Below are 8785 nucleotides of genomic sequence, written 5' to 3' on the forward strand. Positions count from 1 at the left end.
CCGTTTGAGTCTCGTACAGATTCCCGTATGGAGGACATAGTGATAGATACCCCTGGGGTTGTGAAGCAGCTGAATGGGTTGAAAATAAATAAATCGCCAGGTCCTGATGGGATTCCAATTAGGTTTTACAGAGAGTACTCTACTGCATTGGCTCCATACTTAGCTTGCATTTATCGCGAATCTCTTGCCCAACGTAAAGTCCCGAGCGACTGGAAAAAAGCGCAGGTGACGCCTGTATATAAGAAGGGTAGAAGGACAGATCCACAAAATTACAGACCAATATCCTTAACATCGGTTTGTTGCAGGATTCTCGAACATATTCTCAGTTCGAATATAATGAATTTCCTTGAGACAGAGAAGTTGCTGTCAATTGCATCACCACGGCTTTAGAAAGCATGGCTCCTGCGAAACGCAACTCGCCCTTTTTTCACATGATACCTTGCGAACCTTGGATGAAGGGTATCAGACGGATGCCATATTCCTTGACTTCCGGAAAGCGTTTGACTCGGTGCCCCACTGCAGACTCCTAACTAAGGTACGAGCATATGGGGTTGGTTTCCAAGTATGTGAGTAGCTCGAAGACTTCTTAAGTAATAGAACCCAGTACGTTGTCCTCGATGGTGAGTGTTCATCGGAGGTGAGGGTATCATCTGGAGTGCCCCAGGGAAGTGTGGTAGGTCCACTGTTGTTTTCTATCTACATAAATGATCTTTTGGATAGGGTGGATAGCAATGTGCGGCTGTTTGCTGATGATGCTGTGGTGTACGGGAAGGTGTCGTCGTTTATTGACTGTAGGAGGATACAAGATGACTTGGACAGGATTTGTGACTGGTGTAAAGAATGGCAGCTAACTCTAAATATAGATAAATGTAAATTAATGCAGATGAATAGGAAAAAGAATCCTCTAATGATTGAATACTCCATTTGTAGTGTAGAACTTGACACAGTCACGTCGATTAAATGTTTGGGCGTAACATTGCAGAGCGTTATGAAGTGGGACGAGCATGTAATGGCAGTTGTGGGGAAGGCGGATAGTCGTCTTCGGTTCATTGATAGAATTTTGGGAAGATGTGGTTCATCTATAAAGGAGACCGCTTATAAAACACTAATACAATCTATTCTTGAGTACTGCTCGAGCGTTTGGGAGCCCTATCAGGTCGGATTGAGGGAGGACATAGAAGCAATTCAGAGGCGGGCTGCTAGAGTAGTTGCTGGTAGGTTTGATCATCACGCGAGTGTTACGGAAATGCTTCAGGAACTCGGTTCAAAAAAATGGCCCTGAGCACTAAGGGACTTAACATTTTAGGTCATCAGTCCCCTAGAACTTAGAACTACTTAAACCTAACTGACCTAAGGACATCACATACATCCATGCCCGAGGCAGGATTCGAACCTGTGACCGTAGCAGTCCCGCGGTTCCGGACTGCAGCACCTAGAACCGCACGGCCACCGCGGCCGGCCAGGAATTCGGGTGGGAGTCTCTAGAGGCGTTCTTTTCGTGAATCGATGCTGAGGAAATTTAGAGAACCAGCATTTGAGGCTGACTGCAGTACAGTTTTACTGCCGCCAACTTACATTTCGCGGAAAGACCACAAAGATAAGATAAGAGAGATTAGGGCTTGTACAGAGGCATATAAGCAGTCATTTTTTCCTCGTTCTGTTTGGGTAGGAACAGGGAGAGAAGATGCTAGTTGTGGTACGAGGTACCCTCCGCCACGCACCGTATGGTGGATTGCGGAGCATGTATGTAGATGTAGATGTAGGTAGGGGGATAATTTATACCAATAGTGGTACTGATACAGGGTGTTAGGGGTATAGGTGCAGACATTCCTATTCATGACTGAGGACAGTGTACTGAATAACATTACGTCAGTATTTACTTCATTTACAGACGAACCATTATAGCTGTTACGAGTGGTTTCTGTTAGTTTCGTTAGTGTCTCCATGTAAGCGTAGCTCAAGCAAACTGCCAATGTTTATTTTCCACTGAGCAGCAGGTCAGGTATTGAAAGCCTGATGGCGTCGCCGAGCGGTTCTAGGCGCTTCAGTCTGGAACCGCGCGACCGCTACGGTCGCAAGTTCGAATCCTGCCTCGAGAATGGATGTGTGTGATGTCCTTAGGTTAGTTAGGTTTAAGTAGTTCTAGGGGACTGATGACCTTACATGTTGAGTCCCATAGTGTTCAGAGCCATTTGAACCATTTAGACATTGAAATGTGGACGCATGGACTCAAATCAGATAGTCTCTACTGACACGTGTACTCCACTTCGTCACGCAGTTCCGACTGTGCAGAAAATATCAAACAGTAAATGATGTGTAGTGTTCGTGGGAAACTGTTGGAACCAGAGAAAAAATAACTAACACACTGAAGTTAGTACACATTAAGGTATCAACGATCACAATATCTGTACCTATACATCTAACACCCTGTATTTACTACGTAGCGCGTCTGCCGCTCCCGATATTCAGGTGGAAGGAGCGACCGGGCTAGCGACGCTTATTTCTGTTACTTTCCGACTCATTTGTATGCTAGGGCAGTATCTTTCCTTTCCGTGCTGTTGCTTCCGACTTGTTAGGTCAGTACGTGATTTGCGTCTCCACGATCTACGCCAGCAGCAAATCAAAACGCGGAGGAATTCAGCGCTGTGGTAGTCGGTTCGATTCCTGGCTGCGGAGTAAATTCTCATTGGCTTAATGCAACCAGCAGACGATGGAGACCCAGATGCATACTATTCAAAAGCACAACATATTTCTACGAACCTTTCGACGGTATTTAATGAGTGGTGGCACGTAACACAGTAGAGTTCAAATGGTTCAAATGGCTCTGAGCACTATGGGACTCAACTTCTGAGGTCATTAGTCCCTTAGAACTTAGAACTAGTTAAACCTAACTAACCTAAGGACATCACACACATCCATGCCCGACGCAGGATTCGAACCTGCGACCGTAGCACAGTAGAGTGTCTTCCGCCTTTCAGATAGAGATAACGGGCCGCCACATCCCTTAGGGTTTCTCGAGATTAACAGGTTTCTGGCGACACTAGGTTTCACCCTCTTCCTTCTCCGACACAAGAATACGTGTATAGAATTACATTGTACAAGCACTCTTTAGACTGAGAGAGACAATGTAACTATACATTTCACAGATCGGTTACGCAAACTGTCGGAGTGACATCAGGCAAATGGCGCAGCGGTCGAAGCACGGAACTCGCCTTCGACAGAAGCCCCATGCACTTCTGTTTCTCTTCCAACATCTTGTCTGCAAACCTTGCCCTATTATTTCTCTCTCATACCTCGGCCAGTCGACTTCTCCTCCAGATTTCATTCCTTCTGAAATTGTGCCGTGAATTTCCGGTAGTATCTCATTAGACAGCTAAGTGATAGGTAAATTATTTAACCCTATGTCCATAAGACTGAAATTACTGTATACCATACATTTATTTCTGTATCTGTTATTACCGGCCGGAGTGGCCGAGCGGTTCTAGGCGCTTCAGTCTGGAACTGCGCGACCGCTACGGTCACAGTTTCGAATCCTGCCTCGGGCATGGATGTGTGTGCTGCCCTTAGGTTAGTCAGGCTTAAGTAGTTCTAAGTTCTATTGGACTGATGTCCGCAGATGTTAAGTCCCATAGTGCTCAGAGCCATTTGTACCCTTAGTATCTGTCATTACTATTATGCATGTCCCTGGATGCTATATATTGACTCATTAATTCGATTAGATGTAAAAGAGAGCCCTAATGTTGCTAGGTGAAATAAATGGATGAAGAAATAAATAAATGAATCATACAGTGATGAGAAAAACACATCGTGACCACCTGTTTGACAGCCTACTGGCACACCTTCTAAACGAAATGCTGGAGAGATTCTGTATGGCATGAATTCACACATCTTGGTAGGTTTCTGGAGGTATTGGAACATTAGACATTTAAACGCAGGTGAGATAATTACTGTAAATTCAATAGTGTCTCAGGTGTGTTCCATTGAGATCAGATCATGCGCATCTGGTGGCCAAGGTATCAACGTAACAGCAGTATTATGCTCCTCAACTATCTGAAGCACGATTTTAGCGTTGTGACAGGAACAGTTATCCTACTGGAAGATGTCTTGGCCGTCAGTGAGAAACATCAGGAAAAAAAGGCAGAAGGTCGACCGCAATGATGTTCAAGTTGCTCACTGCTGACATGATGATTTTGATTACTGCCACAGATTCTATGGTATCCGAGGTAATTTACCCCTTAAGATAAAACTGCCCCTATCGGCCTTGGTGCGTGGCGCTGTGCATGTTTCGAGCCGAAGTTCGCGTGGATGAGGGCATATCCATTACACGACCATCGACCTGCTGTAACAAGAAATGTGGTTCATCCGACTAGGTTACACGTGTTCACTGATCCACGGTCCAACAGTAGTGATCTGGAGCCCACTGCAATCGTAACTGACCGTGTCGTTGGCGCAACATCAGAATACACAGCTGTCGTCTGTCACCAATGTGCTCTGGACGTTGTGCTCCAAAACACTTGAGCCTGCACCAGCCTTGGACTCTCTCGTCAGCTCTGCCATAGATCGCCGACTATCCTGCGTTACAAAGCTCGCAAGCCTTCGACCTCCACTTTCTGTGATGAGGCATGAACGCCCAACACCTCATCGCTTACTCGTGGTTTCACCCTCCTTCAATCACTTCCCATTGATGCTCCCAACAGCCAAGAAGCGTTCGGTCCCACACACACACACATATATATATATATATATATATATATATATATATATATATATATATATATATATATATGTGACGTACCGCACCTGTGACGAAAAAGAATCGAAACTGCAGACAGTGAGATGTTGTATGACATAACTTATTTTTTGCCAGAACAAATGTTCCCAGAGTGAAATTTTCACTCTGCAGCGGAGTGTGCGCTGATATGAAACTTCCTGGCAGATTAAAACTGTGTGCCGGACCGAGACTCGAATTCGGGACCTTTGCCTTTCGCGGGCAAGTGCTCTACCATCTGAGCTACCCAAGCAAGACTCACGACCCCCGCCTTCACGGCTTCACTTCCGCCAGTACCTCGTCTCCTACCTTCCAGACTTCACAGAAGCTCTCCTGGAAAAGCCATGTCTCCGCAATATCCTTTGTTCCAGGAGTGCTAGTTATGCAAGGTTCGCAGGAGAGCTTCTGTGAAGTTTGGAAGGTAGGAGACGAGGTACTGACGGAAGTGAAGCTGTGAGGACGGGTATTCAGTCGTGCTTGGGTAGCTGAGATGGTAGAGCACTTGCCCGCGGCAGGCAAATGTCCCGACTTCGAGTCTCGGTCCGACACACAGTTTTAATCTGCCAGGAAGTTTAGAACAAATGTTGTATTCGCCCTTATAAAATGCGCAGAAAAGCGTTAAAATAACGTTTTAAGAAGCCGAAAACTCAACGCCCTCCTCCTGAAAGTGATGTACAACCTATTTTTCTTTTGCTTTTTTTTTACAAATCAAACACTATATATATAAAATCCGAAACGTAAAAGAAAGGACCTGCGCAATTAAAGACCAATATCGTCACATGATATCCTGCAGACCATGGATGGAGAGCAACTGGGAGATTGCATGTTGTTAGATTTTCCGAAAACGTTTCACACAGCACGCCTCTGCAGACTGTTTATGAAAGTTTGAGCATATGCAGAAGTTTCTCAGACTGACTGGAAGAATTTTTAAGTAATAGAACCCTGTACGTTGTTCTCGACGGCTAGTGTTCGTCAGAGACAAGGGTATCGTCAGAAATGCCCCAGCGAAGTGCGGTAGGACCGCTGTTAGTATCGATGTACATAGATGGTGTGACAGGCTCCGTGAACAGCAATTTACGGGTCTTTGCTGATGACGGTATGGCGTATGGGGAGGTGTCTTCGTTAAGTGCCTGTAGGAGCAAAGAAGATGACTTAGGCAGAATTTGTAACTGGTGTCACGAATGTAACTCTAAGCTAAACTCCGTCCGATCAGGCCATGAAGGCCCGACGGTCCGCAGTGCCATCCCCAGCCTAGAAGCGTCACTGGATGCCGATCTGGAAGAGCGTGTGGTGAGCATATCGCTCTCCCGGCCGCTGTCAGTTTTCGTAACCGGAGCCGCTACTTCCCAACCAAGTAACTCCTCAATTGGTCTCACAAGGGCTGAGCGCACCCCGCTTCCAACAGCGCTCGGAAGACCGGAAGGTCACCTTTCCAAGTGATAGCCCAGCCCGCGCAGGTCTTAATTTCGATGATCTGACGGGAACTAGTGTTACCACTGCAGCAACACCGTTGGCCGTCACGAATTGAAGCTTGCTCTAAATGCAGAACAATGTAAGTTAATACGGATGTAAAAATCCTGTAATGTTCAAATATAGCATGAGCGTGGTGCTGCTTAGGGGAGCTGGAGGTGCCTATGCTGCCCATGTTAAAATCACTAAGTTTGAGGAACATTTATGAGTAAACTACCAAATAGAAAAATTTGAATTTTTTTACATACAGAGTGGTTTAGTATTGCAGTTATGACAGAGGGATTTTGGAGTATCTTTTCTAGTTTGCTTCCAATTACTTTTTTTAATTAATGACCCAAATTTTTTTTTAGAAATAATTGCTTTATAATTAAACTGAAATGAAACTACTGAACATATTGCCAAATGGCTGTGTTACAATGTAAGTTTGACCACTAGGAGTGCTGTATAAAAATTTCATATCTCTAGCTTGAGTGGATTTTGAGAAAATGTTCCTTATATTCGAAAAACTCTAATTTATGGAAAATGCCTATCAAAGTTTCTCAATACATTCCTGCACTATAGGATGGATTATCAGGGTCTTCTTCTTCATCCTCCAAAAGCTTCCTCTTCTGTCTTCTTTTCTGGCCTGTTGTTCCATCATACTTCATATGCCTTTCTCTTCTTTCTGCTTCTCTTATCCTTTCTCTGTCAATATTTCTTAGTGCTCTTACAGTGTTCACCCCAGCTGTAAATCCTAATGCCTTCAGAACTTCACACTTCACACTGTTCACTTGGTTGTAGGTTGCTATTGCATCATAAATTCCAAAGTGCAGTGTTTTTATGCTTACAAACACCCTTTTAGGAATCACTTTCCAAATCAAATTGTTTACGCTCTCATTAGGATTCTGCGTCTTTCCGTGTAGACATTTGTGTAACAATTCTGGCTGTGCTAAGTCATGAAAAATTGGTTTTATTGCATTTATCACAGCTGCTGGCAAATCATGTTTGTGATCATAGTCCTTTTTTGCATTATATTTGCACTAGAAATCTTTTGGGCACAGGCTGTGTTGAGGGTATTCATTGGTAGAGGCAGTATGAAGGAACAATGCCCACACTGCTTTTCGCATGTCACTAACATAACTAGTATTTTGCCTTATAGCATACCCATAGTATCTCTGTAGACGTTCAATAACCTCATCAGTAAGCCTGCCTCTCCCTCCTATTGTCTCTCCATCACTGAGCTTACTTGAACCCAAAGTTTGTTTGAGCCTTCGAAGCTGTGTACCCAGCTCAATGCATTCCAACGTTTCAACTACAAATCCATTTCCATATGGTTTCAGTTCCTCTATAGTCTTGAAACCTTTGGAGTCACCATCCCCAAGGTAGTATTTGCTAGAAGATGTCACAGGGCTATGGCCGGCCATGTGTTGCTTAGCAGTGTTTCAGTAATTGTAGTATCGCAACTTGGTATTAGTGTTAATTTTCTTTTCCCTACGTTCTTCCTCTTCTTATATACACGGTTACTAAAACGTGGCATCGTAACCAGAACAACGCTTTACACAAGAAGTATAATACTACCAACAACAGGCGCAACACTGAACTAATTCGAAACGGTAAACAGCAAAGAGACGATGTTCCGCGCTCTTAGCGCTTCATTTGTCACAGAAAACAATGTAGTCAACCCTTGCACACTCGCTGTATGCGTAACATAAGGCGCTGTATGCGTAACAGGCCGAGAAAATCCCAAGCAGTTCGCCAGGAAGTCACGAGAGGGTGTTAGATGCATTCAGCGGCCGCCCATTTCCTCTGCAGGCGTGGGGGAAAATGGTAATAACTCCACTTCTAGGGCGAGTAGAACAATAATTCAAGGTTTACATTAAAGAGGAATGTTCCAATTAATTTTCGATAGCAAAAAAAAAATCGAAATTTTTTGAATTTGACCACCTCCGGCTCCCCTTAACAGAATCACGGAGACGGTGTACAAGTGTTAATGCGACCCACTGTTGAGTACTGCTCGAGTGTTTGTGATCTCCACCAGATCGGATCAAAGGGAGACATCGAAGGAATTCAGAGGAGTGTTATAGGGCCGATCAGCAGGAAAGTATTACAGAGATGCTTCGTGAACTCAAATGGGAATCGCTCGAAGGAAGACGACGCTCTTTTCACGAGGCACTATCATGGGAATTTCAAGATCTCTCATTTGAGGCCGGCTGCTGAACGATTCTACTGCCGCCAACGTACACTTCGCGTAAGGACCACAAAGATACGATGTGAGAAATTAGCGCTCGTACGGAGGCTTTAAGACAGTCGCTTTTCCCCTCGCTCTGTTCGTGAATGGAACAGGAAAGTGAACAACTAGTAGTGGTACGTGACGACCACCGCCATGGATCGGGGAATATGAATATAGATGTGGATGTAGTTCTGCCCTTTGTCAAAAACACTAATGTCAGTGGCTTTCCCGTCTGCTTTTCGTATAGTAGCTTGCATGGTTCCCCATTCGTGTCTGTTCCTTACAGCATCAAGTGCCCACAACGCCATCGGGAAGTCTTCAGTCTCGCGCTAGTCATA

Source organism: Schistocerca cancellata, chromosome 7 (assembly GCF_023864275.1).
Source record: "Schistocerca cancellata isolate TAMUIC-IGC-003103 chromosome 7, iqSchCanc2.1, whole genome shotgun sequence".
Taxonomy (NCBI): Eukaryota; Metazoa; Arthropoda; class Insecta; order Orthoptera; family Acrididae; genus Schistocerca; species Schistocerca cancellata.